Below are 20,482 nucleotides of genomic sequence, written 5' to 3'. Positions count from 1 at the left end.
CTCATAATAAAGAAACGACGTGCGAGCTCCTAAAATTAGATAGAAATTTACATTTCTTGTGTCCATACTCAAAATGGTACACTCACGAGTGTTCATGCGTTCAAAGATTCCGCTTGGTGAGTGCATTAAAAGATTTGCTGCAACCGTGCGAAGTAAAATAGAAGCGTAGCGTATAGAGAGTTATTGACAGTTACTAAATATATTCGTAATATACTAAAGTACAAGTAATAAAATAAAACTATAATGTAATTTTGGCATGTATCGTATATGTATTTTCAAGTGGCTCGATGCATTCACCGAGAAGAGACATCTTCAATTCCAACCAGTCGTGATAATCAACTGGATTGTAGCAGGATACAGAACGTTTCTAACACAAAGTTTAGCAGTTTATACTGCACTCAACTTCGACAGCACAAATATTACAATTTATTTCGCGTTTCGTTATAATACGATAAAGACGCATTTATCACGTAATATAGGATTATAAAGCGATGCATAAGTTCCGTTATTTATTTGCTTGAAACTCATTTTTTTATAACGCATAATATCAATTAATTTTAGCAATTTTTGTTTTAAACACGTGTTTAAAACGTATAGAAAACTGAGTCAAACTTGCAATGTGTAACGAAGTATTCAGTGTCTGAGACACGTCTGACAGTATTAGAAAAAAGTTAAAGTTAAATTTAGAAGAAGATATGTATGTTACATATATATATAATTATTGGAAAAAAATTGAGACTTTATTCGATGAATGATGTTATCAATTTAATCTTCTATATTCCAAATGAGGTTTTTAATTTGCCCGATCAATTCAAATGCATCAGAGAATGACGTTTCCACTTGAAAAAAAAATTGCAGAAAATATCAAAATCAATTTGTCTTATTGCTATCACTAATACATTGTAATTGTCACTTTTTTAATCTTTATTATTTCAAATTTTCGTTTTCTCACGTAACAATTTTTTCATACGACTGATTTCTCATTTGCTTGAAATACAAAAGCAATAACGTACGATACGAAGCGATATGCTTTTTCTCTCAACCGGCCTAATTCATATTAAGAATATGTTCTCTTATTTAATTCGTATAGAGTAATCACGAGCGCTATTCGTCGAAGTGTTACAATTGTTGACGTTGTACAATACTAAGGGATATGACTGCGATATTCGTTTCTATTTTAGTACCATACGATTGCGACGCGAAGTACTTCCAATAGTAAGCTAAAAAAGGAGCGATATTGTAAGCGATATGTAAGTCGGATCTGCGTTGAACAATGTGCGTATAAAATGGCATGATTAATTCGTAAATTTAATGGGCATTCATATATTGGCAGAAAGAGATGGCGGTATAGTTTACAATAATTTTAAACGATGGCTCTGTTTGCGAGGAATAATATTGGAGCGAAATATTTGTGCACACGCTGAGATTATTTGAGCATTAATCGGCAAATTAATCAATGACACGCGAACATGCAAAAAATTTTTTTTCATACCCATTACAAGCGAGAAAACACAATACTGCGACCGTATATGTGTGTGTGTATGTTTAATCATCGCAAACATTTGTTCAGCGCATGATAGCGTAATAACGTATCTCCATCTAACTGTATCTGTAAATATATTCAATGTAACGTACACATAAACACAATCGAGGGGGGAGGGGAGTGGGAGCATAAATTTCCGCGACTATTCTTGGCAATATATGCATACGCATTATTGCCGAACGCAAGATGACTGCATGTGTTTATCGATCGCGCAGATGACTCGATTATGGCTCGACGAACCGCTGCTAGAACTTGTACAAAGAATGAAGCGTGTTATACGAATATTATATTTCTATATACGTATATATACATTACGTTTTATACGATGTATAGTGATATATATGACCGTGGAAAAATCAAAAGATCTGAGCCAAGGCAGTATTGTTTTTTTGTAAACGGAAATTTAATTTGCATCTATGATGTGACGAAGTCGCTCTCTTTTTTCAACATTGTACAATTTTTCTGTAATTTAAGGTTTATCGCCAATTTTGGCCCAATTCTCGTTTAATTCTCGATTATACGCGTGATGATAAAAAAATGTTTTATATTGCTCATCACAATTACTGAAGTACTGTACAATTCGTTTATTTGTACAAACAGACTCGATTTCGAAATTTTATTTTGCTAAGAATATAGAATTTTGCCTAATATAAAAATTGTTCTAACTTTAGATATGTATATTACTGTATCATTTCAAATGTAAATATTCGACATATACTTTGTCATGAAATAATTTTGAAATAATCATGAATTTATTTTTGAATTTCCGCAGACTGTATTTTTGATTACAATTGGTAAATTTAGTTCTATTTATTGTTAGATTTAATTTGAAAATTTTGAGAAATTTTTTTATCTAAAATAAATTTTTTACTAACGTAATCGTATCGTGAAATTTATCAATTGATTTTATCGTGTATTTTGTAACATCTATATTTTGAAAGCTACAAGCATTTCTACGTTTCACGAATTTCAAAAAGTATATAACAGAACGAAATAGTGAATAAAAATTTTGAAATAAATTTTCGGAAAATCAGATTGCGTGATTTCTGAGTCGTAATGTTGAGGTACGTGTTGGAGGAGTGAAATTTATTTATATGCAATTATTTTTCGAGCGATACATGCGTTAAAAGCAATGCATTATTTGCGAATGTATACTGGCTTAATGCATTGGGTGTTTCACGTAGTTATAACATTATGTATACGTTTTCGGCTAAATTGTAACCATATATATGTACTTGAATAAATATTAACGCCTATTACATTGCGAAATGATTTTTCATATTTACATAAATACAGCAATAAATAATAATTTTGTTCTATTGTTTCTGCATATTATATATATAATTTCTATTGTTTTTGCATATTATATACATAATTTCATCATCGTAATTATTGTACAATTGTTTAGATATAATTTGGAACGTTCATTACATTCGCTTTTTTAATGCCCGTCCAATTGTTTAATGATTATTTACTAAATTACAAATTACAGGCAGATTAGAATCCTGGCAGTCATTACCCATATCAATATTTTGATTGCCAACAGAATTGCGCGCAGGATTTTGCATAATGATTAATAAACGTGGATGAAACAATGTACAGTTTTAATAGTATAGATGTCCGTAATGAATGATTATAATGCTTCTGCAATATTCCATTGCTCGATAAACGATCGCGCTGACAAATGCAGTTCACTAACGATGCAACATCGAAATAATTACGTCACACGTATACAAAGCTTTCGAGAAATAAATGTGTGTCTATGAACTCTTCTACAATATAATTTCTGATAAATTGCAAAGTCTTCTTAACCGAGTTTCATCAAACGATACAGTCGAAAGTCTGTCGTCTTTTTATTAAGAAAAAGATAAAAAAAAATACGGCAAAAAATACATCCGGTTCAAAGCTTTCACAGAGATTATTATTTTAAAGATAAAAATAGTATATTTCAAATGACGGTTGTAGAATCGCGCAGAAATGCGGATCATCCTTCGCATCACACGCCAACGAGATGTCAACGAGAGGATCTCGAATATCCCTGTCAGTCCTCTCTCTTTCTATCTATCTATCTCTCTCCTTTTCTCACATGCGCGCATTTGTGTGTGCGTGTGTATGTGTTTCAACTCAGCTTCTCATCTTGCGGAACGACGCATCGTTTCACGACGTGTTTTACGATAGCTAAAGGCGACGTGATACGGGTGAGCAAAGTGCGAAAGGCGCTGATATGTGCCGACTACCCGTCTGCCACAGTAAACCCGATCGTTATGCGGTCTTATATTTTGCAGCGGCGAATATTATCGCGAATACTATCGCGGATCCGCCATGGGCTCATCGTTTGTTAGTGAAATTCCTCTTTTACATAGATGCGCGCTGTCTTACGCTCCTTGACCGCGCTAATTGCGCGAAAGGATAATCACGAAAGGACATCTTTGCAGACGAGTCGAACTTCCTGATGGGCATAAAATGCACAGACTTTTAAAAATAATCGTTTAAATTATTATATATTTTATTTCAGATAAATATATATTATTTATTTTAAATATAATATTTTACTTTTAATATATATATTTTGATTTTCCATGAAAATAATAGCCACCAATTATTAAAATTATTAATTGACATGTGTAGTTTGAAAAGGATTAATAGAAATATATATTTTCTTCCCTTTTTTATTAAAAATATTATTTTAAATGTTATATAATGAAAAAAAAACATTATACACTGATTAGAAAAATAATCATCATTTATTTAAATCATAAAACCAATATAATTTAATAAAACATAAATAAAAACGAAGATTTCAGATAAATAGTGAGAGAAAAATAAATAGAATGAATATATTATAAACTCGTGGTTATTATTTAAATGTTTATTATAAATATTTTATTATGTAATAAAAAAAATTATTTTAACTGATTAATTTGAGTTACAGTCTCTAAGGAAAATTACAATATTTAAAATACTTATTTGCATATTTGAAATACTGATAAAATTTATTAAATATTTTCAGATTATTATTAGACATTTTTAATATAAATAAATTATTATACATAAAATATTTTATTTCCTATTTTAAAAGTTTCTTGTATTTATAAAATATTTTGATCTAATCTTAGCAATCAAATAAAAATGTTTTGTAATTTGCAAAAAATAAAATGTTAAAAGTACATGATGATATGTTAAAGTGTACTTTTTATCCTTTTAATTTTCCTCTTCCCCAATGTCCTTTAATTTTCTCCTACCATTTTGTCTCTGTAAGGCTTGAAAAATAGCTTGAAAGTTAGCATATACAGAGTGTTCTATCCGCCACTTTTTTGTAGTAATTGTAAGTAAAATTGATGATAGCAGAGAATATAACAGAAATAGAGTTTTTACTCCCTATTAATCTAAGTAGGTTTAAAAAAAGAAAAGAGAAAAGAAAATGTTTACACTGCTTTGTAGTACAAATTACATATATATATTATTTATATTATAAAAATCACACTAAATAATTATATTTTTTGACAATAATACCATAGAATACACGTGATAAATTAAAGTATATCTATATTTACAGTATATATTTAAAGTATAAACTATATTTAAATTAACATATAAATAAGAACTGTAAATTTAAAATAATTCTTAATAAAAACATTTATTATTTATTGTAAAATAATTCACAAAATCTCACTGTAATATATAATTTGTGACAGATTGAAATCAATTTTGTTTCCACGCTTTTGACAATTAGGTTAAATTTCGTAAATCAAATTATTTTTCTCCGAAATAAATATAAACGAGAGAGAAAATAACTGTTTGCTATTTTCTCGATGAAACCACGTGGATAGCTTCTATATTATACTATAGCTAGTGCGTTCTGTATTCGATATAACCTGTCTGTTAAGTTTAGCTATCGGGAATCGCAGCAAAAGACATCACGACGCTATCGCGTTTCGTATTGTGAAAAGATAGCAAAGCTACATTCCGCCTTCGATTCTTTTCGCCTTCGACTTACATCTCGTGAGCCGATCAGATTCGACATTTCCCGTGCAGATTCCAGAAAAGTGCTCGACACTGATTCTTTCTTCATGAATGTAAGCCACTCAAGCTAATCAGTTTTTATACGGATTTCACTGCGATCGAGCAATAAAAGTTCGCGATTTCTCCTTTAACGTAATTCTTTTTAAAGCAACTAAAATTTTTGATAGTAATTTTATATTCGATATTTCATTGATTATATAAGAAAATTTTAAAACTATTTATCTTCAATGGAAACCATTCTTATGATAATTATTTTTTATTTAGAGAGAAACATCCGTTTATTTTATAATTAAATATGTGCCTTAGTAATCATAATATCGTACATGGCTTATTTGAGGAATTCAACAGCTAACCTCGAAGAAATATTACAGACAAATAAATAATCTATAAATAATTTATTTTAGAAGAATAATTCATCAATCAATGTCTATGTTAAATTGTGAAAATAGAAATAGGAAGATATTGATGGGAAATAACATATTGAGTAGTTAGTCAATGATTCAATTATCTGTCTAAAAGCGTTTCTCGAATTGTTCGTCTAAATTTTGTCGATCAATAAAATAGTTTCTTATTTTACACAAATCGTGACGAATTTAAAGTTATATATAAAATGTACAAAATGTATACGTACAAATATAGTTTCAGTTTCAAAAGTTTTAATATGATAAATAATTCAATTAATTATGGTAGATAAAAACTAATTAAACTGATAGCAAAGTTTTAATTTTAAAAATTTTGATAACAATGTTCACATATATATAATTAAAAAGAAAAAAAGAGAAATATATATGCTCTAAAAGTATTTTAAATATATAATGTTTTAAATTGTATATGCAAACTCTAAATTGACATTTCCCTTTTATCCATTTATGAGACTACGCTAGAAATTTCGGATAACATAGTTGTATCAAGCAATTACCGGCACTTGCGAGATACACAGGTGTCACATTGAAGTAGTCCTATATCTCGTTGGTTTCGCATGACCTATTCATTGAACACGAGACCCGCATTCTCATAATGATACTAACAGTAAAACCCAAAGCTTAAGAACCTTTGGCAACGTGATGCTACTTTAGGGCGTAAATTCGTAACCATGACGACACCCTTTATATGTACGCACTTTTGTTTTCTAATATATAGACTGCGGTCGGGAAGACGCTCTGAATGCTTTGAAACATCATTCTATCTTTGTTCTACATTCCATGAGAATAAAGATAGAATGATGTTTCGGAGCATTCATAGTGCAGTCTTGATCGCAGCCATAATAACTTCAACTATACGAGAAACGCAGTTAAAACCTTTGTTCTAAGAAAATATAAATTCTAATAATAGGAAAAAAATCTTCAATTCTTGATAACGTTGAAACTAAAAAAAATATGTTATCCTTAAAATACGTCTACAAATAAAAAATGCAACAAAAAATTTTACTTTCTCTTTCTCCTTATTTTCACTATTATTTTCAGTTTATTTTCTCTATTCTTTTAAAAAAAAATTGATTGCCGAAAAACTACATATTATATTTTATTTTAGATAATTGTGGATATAAAATGATTACTAATTACGTATAAACAAAAATTTATAAATTTAAAAAATTTTAGATATATAAATAAAATGTCAATCAGTTAAAAAAAATCTATATCCACTATTTCACTATAAAATATTTTAGAAATCTTCTATAATTATTACAACAATGTAATATGAGCTTCTAAGTTTGCTCTGAAATATTCAACCACATTTCACGCTTATGAGTAGTACAGTATTTTAAGATGCAAGAGTGTAGACTAAAGTGCACTTAAAAAATTACCACGGATAAATTCTCACGGCATAGCATTAGCAACTGTTACAAATCTGCTTTGTGCGCGCGCGATGTTTTGCATAATTTTTTAGAATATTATAACTTAAAAGAAAAAAAAAAAAATATATATATATATATATATATTATTGAAAATTTATAGAAATTGAAAATTTATAGAAATTATAATTAAAAAAATTATAATACGTTTTTATGTTATCCTGGTCTAGTAGTACTGAAGCAGTCTGTTTAATGTTGAAGGTTTGTTATTTCGCACAAAAAACGCTTTAAAGATTATTTTTAATCAAGATGGTTGTTTACTTTACTATCAGATTTCTTCATTGTGACAGTTTCTTTACTTTATCATCACGGCTTATGCATAATTCATTAAGATTGTAATTATTTTTGCCTTGAGGCGCCCCTCTTCATCTTACGATAAAACAATATAATATAATATTACATATGTTATATTATATTATAAAATGTATATGTTATGTTATAAAAATTATTTGCAAACTTATATTACTCGAAACGATTTATTTAAAACATAATTGCAAGAGAAAAAAACAAAAATTACCCAGACTCGCTCTTATACAGGATATATCTCAGGAAACATACGTCACATATGTCAAAGTGAAGTTATTATAAAGAAAAAAAAAATGTATATTTTTATGCGTATAAACTTGCGATTAAAAATTTTCAAACTATTTTTACCTACGCTTTAAATTTTTTAACCATCGATAAGTTATGTACATGTATTTTAGATACTTTCAAACTCGCGCAGATCAAATTCTTCATGTATCGCATTTTCTTCTCGTTCGAGCACTTTACTGTTCATGACACTTCGCAACTTCAAAAATTTCCGGAGAAACTTCTAAAATTTGTCTATATCCACGGATATCTGTGTGCAAGGATATGCAAGAGTGGAAGAGAAAATAGACTTACGAGACGAAGAGATAAGCTTGCTTCAAAAGACTTCACCGAGTAACAAAGATTTATTTCTCGGACGATCGTAAAGGATTCGCGACGTACTTTTGAGATCCATTCTTGCATTTCGACTTTAAATTTCCATAGCTAAAGATAAAAGCTGTCATACATATTCCCTCAATGTATTATATTGTTTTTTTGAAATGCAGTATATATTAAAATATTTTAAAAAATCACGTAACCGACAAACTTGTCGTGAAAGCTTCTTTTGTTAAAATAAAATTAAGTATTGAATTATTTTTAAATCCATCATGGAAACTTAGGATAATTTATAATTTCACATTTAAAGAGTATTTCACATTTTTATTCAAAAGAAAAAATGTAATTTATATTAAAAAAAAAAAAATAAAAGCATCACTGTAGAAACTTTAGATTCCTTTGTCTCAAAGGACAACAATTATGTTTCATTAATAGGTTTTTTAAATTATCTCGAATTGCACAAGAGATAAATACTCCATTTCTCAGGGGATCGTTTAACAGAGGCGCCTGTTTGTATTGATCGCTTTAAAACGCGAAAGTCGGAGATCAAGCACTGTAAATTTTAATTCTGAGCGAACTGAGAGGCCGTTTTATGCTCGAGACTCGCGTGTAATAGCCTCGCCTGCTGCATGTTGAATAACCAATAAATGTCAGCGGTTAGCGTGTCTTGTCGATATCTAGGAAAATCTTAATATTGTTTATCTGTAGAAAAAGATTAACGTTCAAGTTAGTTTTCATGTCACGGTCGCTTTAATTCAACTCATTTTTAAGTCGCTTAAAGATCAGATATCTATTTAATTGTTAATTGCTCGACACTAATTAGTGTCATAGAGAAGACCAAGGCTCTTGATAAATAAATGATAAAATATATACATAAGGTAAAGCTCTCTGGAAAAGAGAAAAATGTTATAAATGCTATAAATGATCAATATATAATTCCATTTGTGACCTGTGCGATGTCGTATATCAGAATAGAGAATATGTGCAGTGACATACAAATTAGAAGTTGTTATTCTTATTGATCTAGAATGTGCAATATTAAAGTGTAACTCTGAAGTCCCCTTCTTTATGATCTTCTTACTGTCTTTAGCTATCATAGAATAGATATCGATAGAAAACTTTGCTATCGTTACGACCTGTCTCGAAACCTTTTTGTAAAATAAGTTTTTTTTTTGGTTGTAAAGATAAAAATTGAAAGTAACATTAATGCTTAAGAATAATAAGTAGTACTTTTGTCGTGTTAATTATTTTTTACTTCTTTTTTAATTGAAGTATTATTTATATATATTTTAATTTTCATACAAACATATTTTAATTTTCAACAACGTATAATTGTACTATCGTTATGATAAGTTCATGATAAGTGCCATTATGTTTCATGATAACAGTGAAATGGAAGCATAACAAAGATCTCTTTTAACGAAATACTTGGCTAAGTTTTTATAAAATAGACGTTAACTCTCGGGACGGAAAACTTTTCTTTTATTGCATTAAAAGTTCAAGATGTAAAGAGTGAGATATATAAGCTACCGGGGTGTATTACGGTATATAATTCTCTAAAAAGAATGGATTGGGGAAAGAGTTCTCATAGAAACTTTACAACTTTTCGACTATCGCTGGCACTGACCGCAAATTCAATAAAATAAAATTCAATAAAACTATTTGTTTTTTTTTAAATCAAGTTTCTTAATTATAATTAGCTTTATTAAAAGAAAAAAGAAAATTTGCCAACGAATAAAAATTTGGCTATGAATAAAAATTGAAGTTTATTCAACTTTCTGAAGGATCATATATGTTTATACGAAATTATTTAAAAAATTTAAGACGTGAAAAAAAATGTTAGTAATTTTTCCCTCTTTCAACCTCCTTTCCTTCGCTACGAGATTATTCAATCATCAAATGTAATTACCATGAAATGCAATTAACATTTTCATCGATCACTTTTCGGTAAATTTGCATAAAAATCCGCTCTGCGGTTTTTTGACGCCGATGGGGATTCACGTGATCGCGTTTCGCGGCATTTATCGCGTTTCGCTGTTGTAATTTTCTGCCGCTGTAATTTTACCTCCCCAGCAGCGGGCGTAATACCGTATAATTATTTAACGATCAGAGTCAAGTTGCCGGGGGTGGGCGCGGGCGTATCTCGCAAAAGGTTCACGAGAGCACAAGAACATCTTGCGGTGCGATTCAACTGGAGAATGCGTCCGATTCTGGGACGCGATAATAAATCACACGAGCACCGCATCAAGAAGCACATTCGTTCGTCTCTCTTCCATGATGCATTTTGCGGAATGCGAGACACTTCCCAGGCAGAAACGCAGAAACCGCGAAAGAGAACGCTGTTTATTTTTTTCGCGATCGTAAATCGCGTAGAATTTTGCCCTCGTTGGCTCGATCGAATTATCGGATAGGGGGTGATTTCGTAATCGTGACAGGGGAATATGAATTAGAAGAATTTCACGTGCGTCACGCGCGTCTCGCGTTTCTCGCGGAGGCGTACGATGGCCTCGTGCGCTGCCGTGCATACTTCATGCACGAATCTGATATCTTTATATACCATACATTCGTGTTGCACGCGAGAGGAACCTTAAACAAGTTCAATCGGCATCTCTACGTTACATCAAGTTTCGAAACTTGGTCCGCCCTCTCGACGCAGGGAGAGTTTTAGCATCGAGACAGATCGGATTCTTTATCACGTCGTCGAATTTTCCGATAAGCATCAAATTGCGAGAGATTTTCGCATAGTTTAGTACACATTCGAATTATTCGTATTAAACATATCATGTTTGTTATTTGCACTGAGGCTAAAAAAAGAGAAAAGAAGCAGATGATCTCTTTGTTTAAATAAAAATATATTGGTTTTCTTTCTTCAGAAATATTGAAAAATATTTATCATCAATTTTGCTATCAATATATTATCAAGTTATAGCAATATACAGGGTGTATCTTAAAAAGCTCCCACTAAGCAAATAGCGTTATTCTTGATTAAAAACCGAGTCAAAAAGTCCTGAACCATTTTTTCCATAATACTTAATAAAGCAGTAATTAATGAGTAAAGTCGCGCCAATAAAAAGACAAACTTCCTCGTTATCAACATATGAAGATTTGGATAAGCAAAAAAATAAACTGTTTTGTGTTAATTTTTAAACAATTCATCTTTTCAGAAATCTTTTTAATATTTAAATCTGATTAATTATTAATGAATCTTGGGAAAAAAATGGTTCAAGACTTTTCGACTCGGTTTTTAATCAGGGATAACGCTATTTATTTAATGGGAGCTTTTTAAGATACACCCTGTATACAACCAATATAGTATATAATATCTCTGAAACAAATGTTTTATTACAATATATTCAAATTTAAAATTTATAATCATGTGTGCTTAATAAGTTTTTACGTATTTTTTTCTTAAAAACAAAATTAAAATATAAAATATAACGATTGTATAAAACACAAATCAAATTGAATATTTTTCGAAACGAACAATAGTTCTCACTCAGCAGGGAACGTTGTCAGATATATTTCAGATATATTTTACTGGATAAAGCGTGAACGATATGTTTTAAATTCAATACCAATATTTAACCCGTCGAAAAATATTGCAAAAAAAATATACTATCGTATAAAATTAGATTTTTCGGTCCTATAATAAAATCCTTTCTAAATTAAGAAAAAAACACGTAAAAATTACTAAAAACTAAATTTAATTTAATTCAAATTTAATTTAAATTTATGATAGTAATTAAGTGACATCAATTAATAAGTACAACTCGACCTCATCCTTTTCCCTGAATATTTATCCCATAACAACATGTTTATTCACATTTTTCATAGAAGCTTTAGGTAAGCCGTTCGTAATAAAAAAAAAACGGTGTGCGACATAGGTAAAGTGATAAAGATTACTCGTCGCTTTCAAGAAATCCTCTCATACTGCATTAACGGTAAGTAACAGAATTTGTCTGCTTTCCGTTGAATAAGTACTTAAATGCAAATAGTATGCCCCCTAAAAAGTTAGAAAAAGAGCGGTGAGACAACAACAGTGAAGAAAATGTGTTGGAATGAAATGCACAGAGGAAAAATTTTATATAGGGATGCGAAAAAAATATATGGCAGCTGAAAATTTTTGAAATCTTTGTCCTCTTGTAAACTGCGATTATGATCAAAATAATGTGTATAATACATACAGGGAATAGATAATTTCAATTATAAAAAATAAAGGCAGGGGGGAAGAGTTTCAAATTTTTCTCTAATCATTCTTACATCAATTCATTCGCGAAAAATTCTCCATCTTTAATAGCTTCGACGTTTGTGGGCCATTTAATTCTCAATGAATCACAGATATCAAATTCATTTCCCGTGCAAAGCGAGCAATGCGAAATTTCAAAATGTGCCGAATAGAAGGCATTCGAATACCGGAAACGGAATACCGCAGTTTCCTCCGCGTGGCTAAGAATCCAAAGACAATATAACACAAAAGTCTCGCTTGGCTAGTCACTTACGCTTCCTCTTTCTTGAATTTTATCCGAGAAACGCCGGTGGCGTCTCACCCTTTTTTCCATCCCCTCCCTAGCGACCGTCTTCCGTTTTTCATCGTCACGGCGCCTGGGTAACACACCCCGAGAAAGTATTACGTGCATCCTGTTCATGATGGAGGTACTGCGGTTTCCTTTCGGCGACTGTAGTTTCCCCAGGATCCCGAGGCGCAGAGATTTCGGGAGATGATTCGGGAAAACTTCGCGGCTGCTCTGTTTCCTCCTCGCAATTAACGCCGCGGCACCTCTCTTACAATTATCTTAATTGCATGAACGAAATCCTCGTAGAATTCACAAGATTCTCTCAAATTTATCGAAGAACTTGTGATTAAGGTAAATCTTATCTATCTCCAATAAGTTCTCTAGAAAAATTCTACGTATTAAAAGGATTTTAAGATCTTTCTTAGACGACTTATGTTTCGCAACAGAAATTTATCTATAATTTCATGTATTGCTATCTTAATACATATATGTGTAAATCTCTCAATTGAAAAGGCCTGTTTTACATACATATAAATTATTATAATTGTTAAAATATTATAAATATTATAAAATATTATTGTATTATATATATAAATACATTAATATCTAATATATACAGGATATTTCTTAATAAGTGTGAAAAATTTTAAGAGATGATTAGAACTTTTTAATGAACTTTTTATATAAAAAAATTCCCCTTCCTTTTCGATAAAGAGTCATGTCCTAGAGTTTTTCGCACTTATTAAGAAACACCCTTATATATGTATAATGTTATATAAAATACATATATTAAAAATAATTTTTCTCGAGCAAAACTAAATCCCTAAATGTGGTAATTATGGATATATATGTATAGTACACACTTATTTTTATTTCTCTCGTTCATTTTTAAATGTTTTTTACAATTTCTTTTCACATTTTAAAAATTATAAAATTTTTAATTTAAAAATGTTCAGATATAAAAACATTCATCTAGTAATTCGTATTTTTGAAAGTAGGTTAATCACAATTTATCGCGATATTTCACATCTTGCTCACAGAACTTTTTACAGCATAAAATATTACATTGAATCATATATACACATACATATGATTATTATATATACATATGTACATAGTACTTTCAACATTTCCTGTGTCATTTTTTTTAATATTCTGTTGCTCTCTTAAATATTTTAATTATAAGCTCACAAACATTCAACAAGAATGGACATAATTTGCGATAAAAGTAAATTACATTTATCTATTTTTCATTAAATTCCTCTTTGTTGTAATGCATTTATTCTAACAACGTTATTTTTATAATTAATCTGAACAAAATGTGATAAATAAAAAAGGAATACGTAATTGCAATACATTTCTCGTTTTGATCGGAAGAAATGTTATATATTATAATCTAATTTTTATGTGCTAACAAAATAATTTATATTTTTGAAAGTACACTATATAATATACTTTTAATATTTAATAACATTATTTCCAAGATGCTTAAAATTGTATTCAATATATTCTTATTTTTAAACTCTTTTAATAATATATCTGAATTGATCGAGAGTGCTATCTCTGAAAAGTGCGACGAGAGACACTAAAGGCCCCCGCACATTTTATATAAAAAAAGTAACTTTGGTCAAATTTAAATTGAGATATGTTGTAATTTAGGTGCTAATCAAAAATTTCCTAAGAGAAAAAGTTCAGAAATCAAAAGTATAAAAGATACGATATTTGAAGTGGGTGGTATTAAAGTTTAAAAAACTTCTATTTTTGAATAACAAATTAAACAACATATTTCAATTTCAGCCAATTTGATCGAAGCCACTTTTTTTAAAGGTCCCCCGCACATTTTATATAAAAAAGTGACTTCGGTCAAATTTAAATTGAGATATGTTGTAATATTTAGGTGGTGCTGATCAAAAGTTTCCTGAGGGAAAAAAAGCCCAGAAATTAAAAGTATAAAAGATACGACATTTGAAGGGGTATTGAAGTTTAAAAAACTTCTATTTTTGAATAAAAAATAAACTACAACATATTTCAATTTCAGCCAATTTGACCGAAGCCACTTTTTTCATATAAAATGTATGAGGTCCTTTGTGTCTTGCACGTATCATATTGTCACCCTCGATAGTCGACGCGTAGTTAGCGATTCATGTTTCGTTTTCGTGTACGCAAGAATAAGAAAGTAAGAAGAAGCTGGGCGGTTGAGAGTAAATGAAGGACAAGTGCGGCAGTATTGACCGAGTGGTGGCGCACATTGTTCACCCTCTTCGCTCTCGGCGACCTCTTGGTGTGTACGTGCGTGCGTGCGTGCGTGCGTACGCGCATGGCCCATTAATGGTGCCGATACGTTTACGATTTAACGGGTCAACCGCGGCTATCCCGTGGGCGTAGGGTGTTAACCCTTTGACACATTTGATATGTATGCAACATGTAGTCTGAATTACTCTTTAGCTAAGATATTAGCTTTATTAGATATTAGATATTAGCTTTATTATATACAACCGGATGCTGCGGCTTTTTGTCAACTCAATCCTTGTCGATTTTTTTTTTTTCAGAAAGATGCATAAATAAAATTATATATTTTTCAATTTATAAGTAAAAATCTGAAACAAATATAGATATCCGTCTTACTTTTTGCGCAAACCCGTCATAGTTTTTATAGAATTTTAGATTTATAATACATACGAATTAGAAATTGTATATTTTTATTGATTAAAAGCTTGTCAATAATGATGAAATATGCAATTTGTCATTTCCCATTTGTCACACGACATATTATATACATATACAATTTATAAATATATAGCCGCCATTTTGTTATAGCTAATTCTTCGTTCAATATTCAATGTATAATTAAACGTATATAACAGCTTGCATGCATATATAAATATTTCTTTTTTTCAGAAAGATGCATAAATAAAATTATATATTTTTCAATTTATAAGTAAAAATCTGAGACAATTCAAATATAGATATCCGTCTTACTTTTTGCGCAAACCCGTCATAGTTTTTATAGAATTTTAGATTTATAATACATACAAATTAGAAATTGTATATTTTTATTGATTAAAAGCTTGTCAATAATGATGAAATATGCAATTTGTCATTTCCCATTTGTCACACGACATATTATATACATATACAATTTATAAATAAATAGCCGCCATTTTATTGTAATTCTTCGTTCAATATTCAATGCATAATTGAACATATATAACAGCTTGTATGCATATATGAATATGCGATATATAAGACATGTATTTTCAACTATTTCTCATAAGTAAGAATTATATATCACAATTGGATGACTGAACGTACCAAGATAATTTTTTTAATAATTATTTTTTTCTTAATAATTATTTTTGTCTTAATAATTACGTTGTAAAGATGATTAAATTAAATTCGCGCGAGCGATATAAATTCTCATCGATTTTTCTCGTGTAGACAAAGCGTGTTCTATAAACTAACCTGAAGTTTTTAGCAGGTCGAAGTGAAACGAACCGAATAAAAGATTCAGCAATTTTATCGATTTCAACCCATATCAAATCATACCTAAAACTAATGTCTAGAAGTTTAGACTGACATTTTATATATCTAATAAGTTACTTTTAGCTATTAAATACTCACAATTAACAGCACTGGCTCACAAAGTTATGGATTTTGATTGATATTCAATCTTTATCAATTTACTCGATATGTTTAATATTCAAACATGATTTAATTAAAATCACATTATTCATTCAAATATATTTATAGTATGACGTGTGCAATTAAGCGAGCATGATTTTATACTCAAAAATTTAATAATACATTTAACATTAAAATAAAATAAGACAGGGATAGATATTATCCCGTATATTCGATTATCGTTTTATGACATCGCAAAATGTCATTTCGAATAGATCGAATCTTTTATTGGTTTCGCAAATAACTTTACAATTACATAAAAGCTGCCGGTTCCGCGAAATTGCGATTTCGTGCGTTTTATGATCGCGAAGTTAATGTTAAAGGATCATATATGTGTATTCAGCGCCATGTTCACCGCAATGTTAAAGCAAAGAGCAAACTCATGGTGGTGCTGGAACATCGCTGAATATCTGGGTAAACAATACATTGTATTTAAACTATTTTACACCAGTGCAGCTGCATTTATGAGACATGTTAATTGGAAAAGTAGCCTCAACAGCAGATATTAGCAGAGCTGAATGCTCTGCCTCAAGTTATTAGTCACAGGAGCGTTACATTTGTCCTATTTGTTTCGAGAGAATAAAAAGTTCTTTCAATTTCCCCTGGCCTTTTTCTCCCTTCGGTTGAACAAAGCCTATAGAAAAGATTTCGATTGGAGTAAAGTTCGCGATTGCATTCAATTTTTTCAACGCATTCAGTTCTTTTTCCGCTCCTTCTTTTTTTAACAATTCTAAGTCGATATTCATCACTTCCTCGATAATCATTATTATTACCTCCTCTCTTGTCTCTATCGTTGACACAGAAATATTTCCTCTTTTATCAAATCACAGAAATAACAATTCCAACTATAATTTGGATGGTTTTAGTCGTTGGAATTATTATCTCCATTGATTGACTTGATAAAAGAGGAGATGATTGGAATCGACAGATAAGAGGTAGAATAAAGAATAATAATACAATCAACTGTATCAGCTTGAAATTCAGCTGATAAATTCGGAATATCGGAATATTTTAAACGCAATTCCTCCTCTCATTTCAATTTATCGCAGGGAGAAATTTTCAAAGCTCCTCGCAATTTATTCCTTCGATCGATTTCCTATATTTCTCCGGAATTTTATACTCAAGCAACAAGCTCGAAACGACGCTGGCTCGATGCCAGGAGAATCGTCAGGTGGCAGTCGACGACTTTACCCGAGATCCGTAAAGACGCTGAGATGCAGATACCCGAGGATGGAGCAAGGTTGCTGATGCGGGGCTGCTGGGACAGAAGCTCGGGGTGTCCCGGTCGGTTGAAGGCCCGGGTTTCGCATTTTCACCAAGGCGCGCAGGTGCGTCGCGACGTCGGCGTCGGCGTCGTTTCCTCTCCCTCTCCCTCTTGCTCCCCCACCGTTGTGTGTGAACGTCGCTCGGGGTACGCGCGACGCCACAGAGCGCGGCAGAAGCCCAAAGGATCGCGAGGTCCCAGTCGTAGAGAGTCGGTTCTCCGCCGGGTCGCTGCTCGTCGCTCAACTGACTTTGACATGAGCCTCGGTTCCCGCGCGTTCGTCAGCTAGGAAGGGGGCTCCTCTCTCCGGAAACCAGGTCAGTCCGAGACAACCCGCGTCACGATCGTCACCCACAACGTTTACGCGCGAGATTCGTCATCGTCGAGACCAGTGAAACCGGTCGAATCGTAATAACACGTATGAATTATGTACGAGTGAGACCGGGCCTTTTAATTCGATTCGTGAAGGACGCGGGCGGCAGCCGAAGTCTCGAAGAAGTTGGGATGCAAGAGAGACCAGTGGACAAGTGAGCACCTTCACCTTCCTCGGGAAAAGTGAAGTGAAATACAAAATACGCGGGTGGTGGGTTCGGTGACGTTTTCTCGAATTTGCCGCAAGTTTCTCGACGATCCTTTCGCTTGCAACTTGTCCGAAGAATCGTGTCCGTGGAAGAGATTTTTCGCCTTTTGCGCGCTTGGCCGTTCGAAGGTGCCCGCTTGTTCACGGGAGAGACGACGCGCGTAAGTTGGACACCTGTTAAACTAGCGTCAAGTAACTAGAGCCTCGGGCTAAACGATTCAACGATTGTTGGTGACGATGTACAAGCTGTCTATTGTAGAAGATTGGAATGATTTTTTTCATATAAAGTTAATTAATTATAAATTAATAACGAGAGATTATTCATTTAGATGTTAATTGTCATCCTCTTCTTGCGAATATTTGCACCCGAATGTGACTCTTGAAGATAAACAATGGCGTTTCTTGAAGTCGCTCGATATATATATACGATTAATATCGAAAAATCCACGTAATTTTAGCCTTGATTTATATTTGTGAAATAATTGGCAACATTTAAAACTTGACGCTTGTGTAGAGCAAAACCTCCGTTGGCGACATCCAGAATACCTCGTCGTAGCTATCGATAAAGTTCCTATGCGTAGCACAATTATTGAAATCACGAGCCATGATGCAAAATGGTTCCCGGGCGTTACAATTCTGTGGATTTAGCAACGACAATTGGAAACGACAATGAAGAAAGTTTGTTTGCGAGTTGCAATGAGTTTTGTTGCAACAGGCAAAATATGAGCTAGTTAGTATCTTAAAATTGCACTTGAGTTTTATCTATTTTTACTTATTACTTAAAATTACTAGGTAATCGTTTTTTTAAAATTAACATAGAAATACTCTTCTTTACGTAAATATATTTCCTAACAGATAAAATATAACATGATTTCATAAATTTTGCCAAAGATATTAATGGATCGATATTTATTGCGAATCAAAATTTACAATTTGTTAAATATTTAATACGCGAAAAATACGTATAACGTAAATTATTGTAAATATTATTATTATATTATTATTATAAATATTATTATATACATATATAGAAATGCTCTTTCAATAAAATGTAGCAAAGAAATTGAGATAAAAGAGTGAAAATAACACGATTTAGCAATCGAAATTGATCGTCCCTCAAAAGTCAATTTCTTCAAAATATTCCATTTTTAGTGCACGATATATTGAGATTGTAACAAGTTTTTCTTTTCCCCTTGGGCTTGATGTCCCCTATGAATTTTTCAAATCACTGTTATACCATGCGCACATCGATCGTACCTTATCATTTGTCTTTTTGCATATTTCGCATATCGCAACGGTCGAGAATCCACAATAATCACAGTAATCATATAATCGAATAATTATTCCATCAAATGTTTAAAATTTCCTAGCTCTTCGAAAAAATGCTGCATTTTTTAACGAATTTTTTTCCCTAAACTTTCACAATTATTACTTATTATATTAATGTTAAAAATTCACCGAAAATAGCCATTTCTAGAAAGGAAAAGAGAGCTTATAATTAACTCAACAAGATATATATTTCTCATCGATATCCAATAGTCTGAGTGCGCTTCGAGGATGCTCGGATAGTCGATATGCGATGTCGGGATCGAACGATTGTTCATTAATTACCGTGACAGGAAGTTCCTTTTTAGATCTTTCGACCTACCTTTGGATTAGACGAGAATAAGCGCGCAATATCGATCGTGGCGCGATAGTCGTGTGAACCTGCGACGGCGGCGTCGAGAAAACAATTCCTCTCGCATTACGCGTAACAAGTGGCACCAGTTTTGTTCGGATCATGGAACTTGGCCATCCTCCATTGTCCCGAATTCTCGTCACATCGCGGCAGACAACGTGCTGATAATGACAGCGAGATTTCACGTCGTTCATTATACAGTTCCATTTTGCGACAATGGAAACGATTTTGCGCTGCACGTCTCTCGCCATACTGCATTGAATAAAGGGTTTCATCAAGCTACCCGAATGCACATGAGGTCGGACATTTAAGTTTCGGGGTGTGTGTGTGTGATGTCGTATTGCAAAGTTTCTCTTTGAAAGTTTCGCGATGTACAGCTAATCTGAGACATAAACTTGGGTAGAGATTGAGTTGAAATTAAAGTTTTGCTTCCTCTTTGTC

The 20,482-nt window shown here is 31.8% G+C and overlaps 1 protein-coding gene across 2 annotated transcripts in view; it reads left to right on the top strand.

Moving 5' to 3' along the window:
- The first annotated feature begins 17,915 nt into the window (after window positions 1–17,915).
- LOC105254376 (slit homolog 3 protein) overlaps window positions 17,916–20,482 on the top strand; it is a 100,180-nt gene continuing 97,613 nt past the window's right edge. Inside the window, exon 1 of one of the 2 annotated variants that reach the window (XM_025410007.1) lies at window positions 17,916–18,100. The gene's annotated coding sequence lies outside the window, so the exon portion shown is untranslated. Of the gene's footprint in view, window positions 18,525–20,482 lie in introns of both variants that reach the window. The other variant, XM_025410006.1, reaches the window with a different exon arrangement.

Source organism: Camponotus floridanus, unplaced genomic scaffold (assembly GCF_003227725.1).
Source record: "Camponotus floridanus strain SB8 unplaced genomic scaffold, Cflo_v7.5 scaffold3, whole genome shotgun sequence".
Classification (NCBI taxonomy): domain Eukaryota; kingdom Metazoa; phylum Arthropoda; class Insecta; order Hymenoptera; family Formicidae; genus Camponotus; species Camponotus floridanus.
The sequence above is the reverse complement of the archived record's forward strand: the minus strand, read 5'-3'. Positions and strand labels throughout refer to the sequence as shown.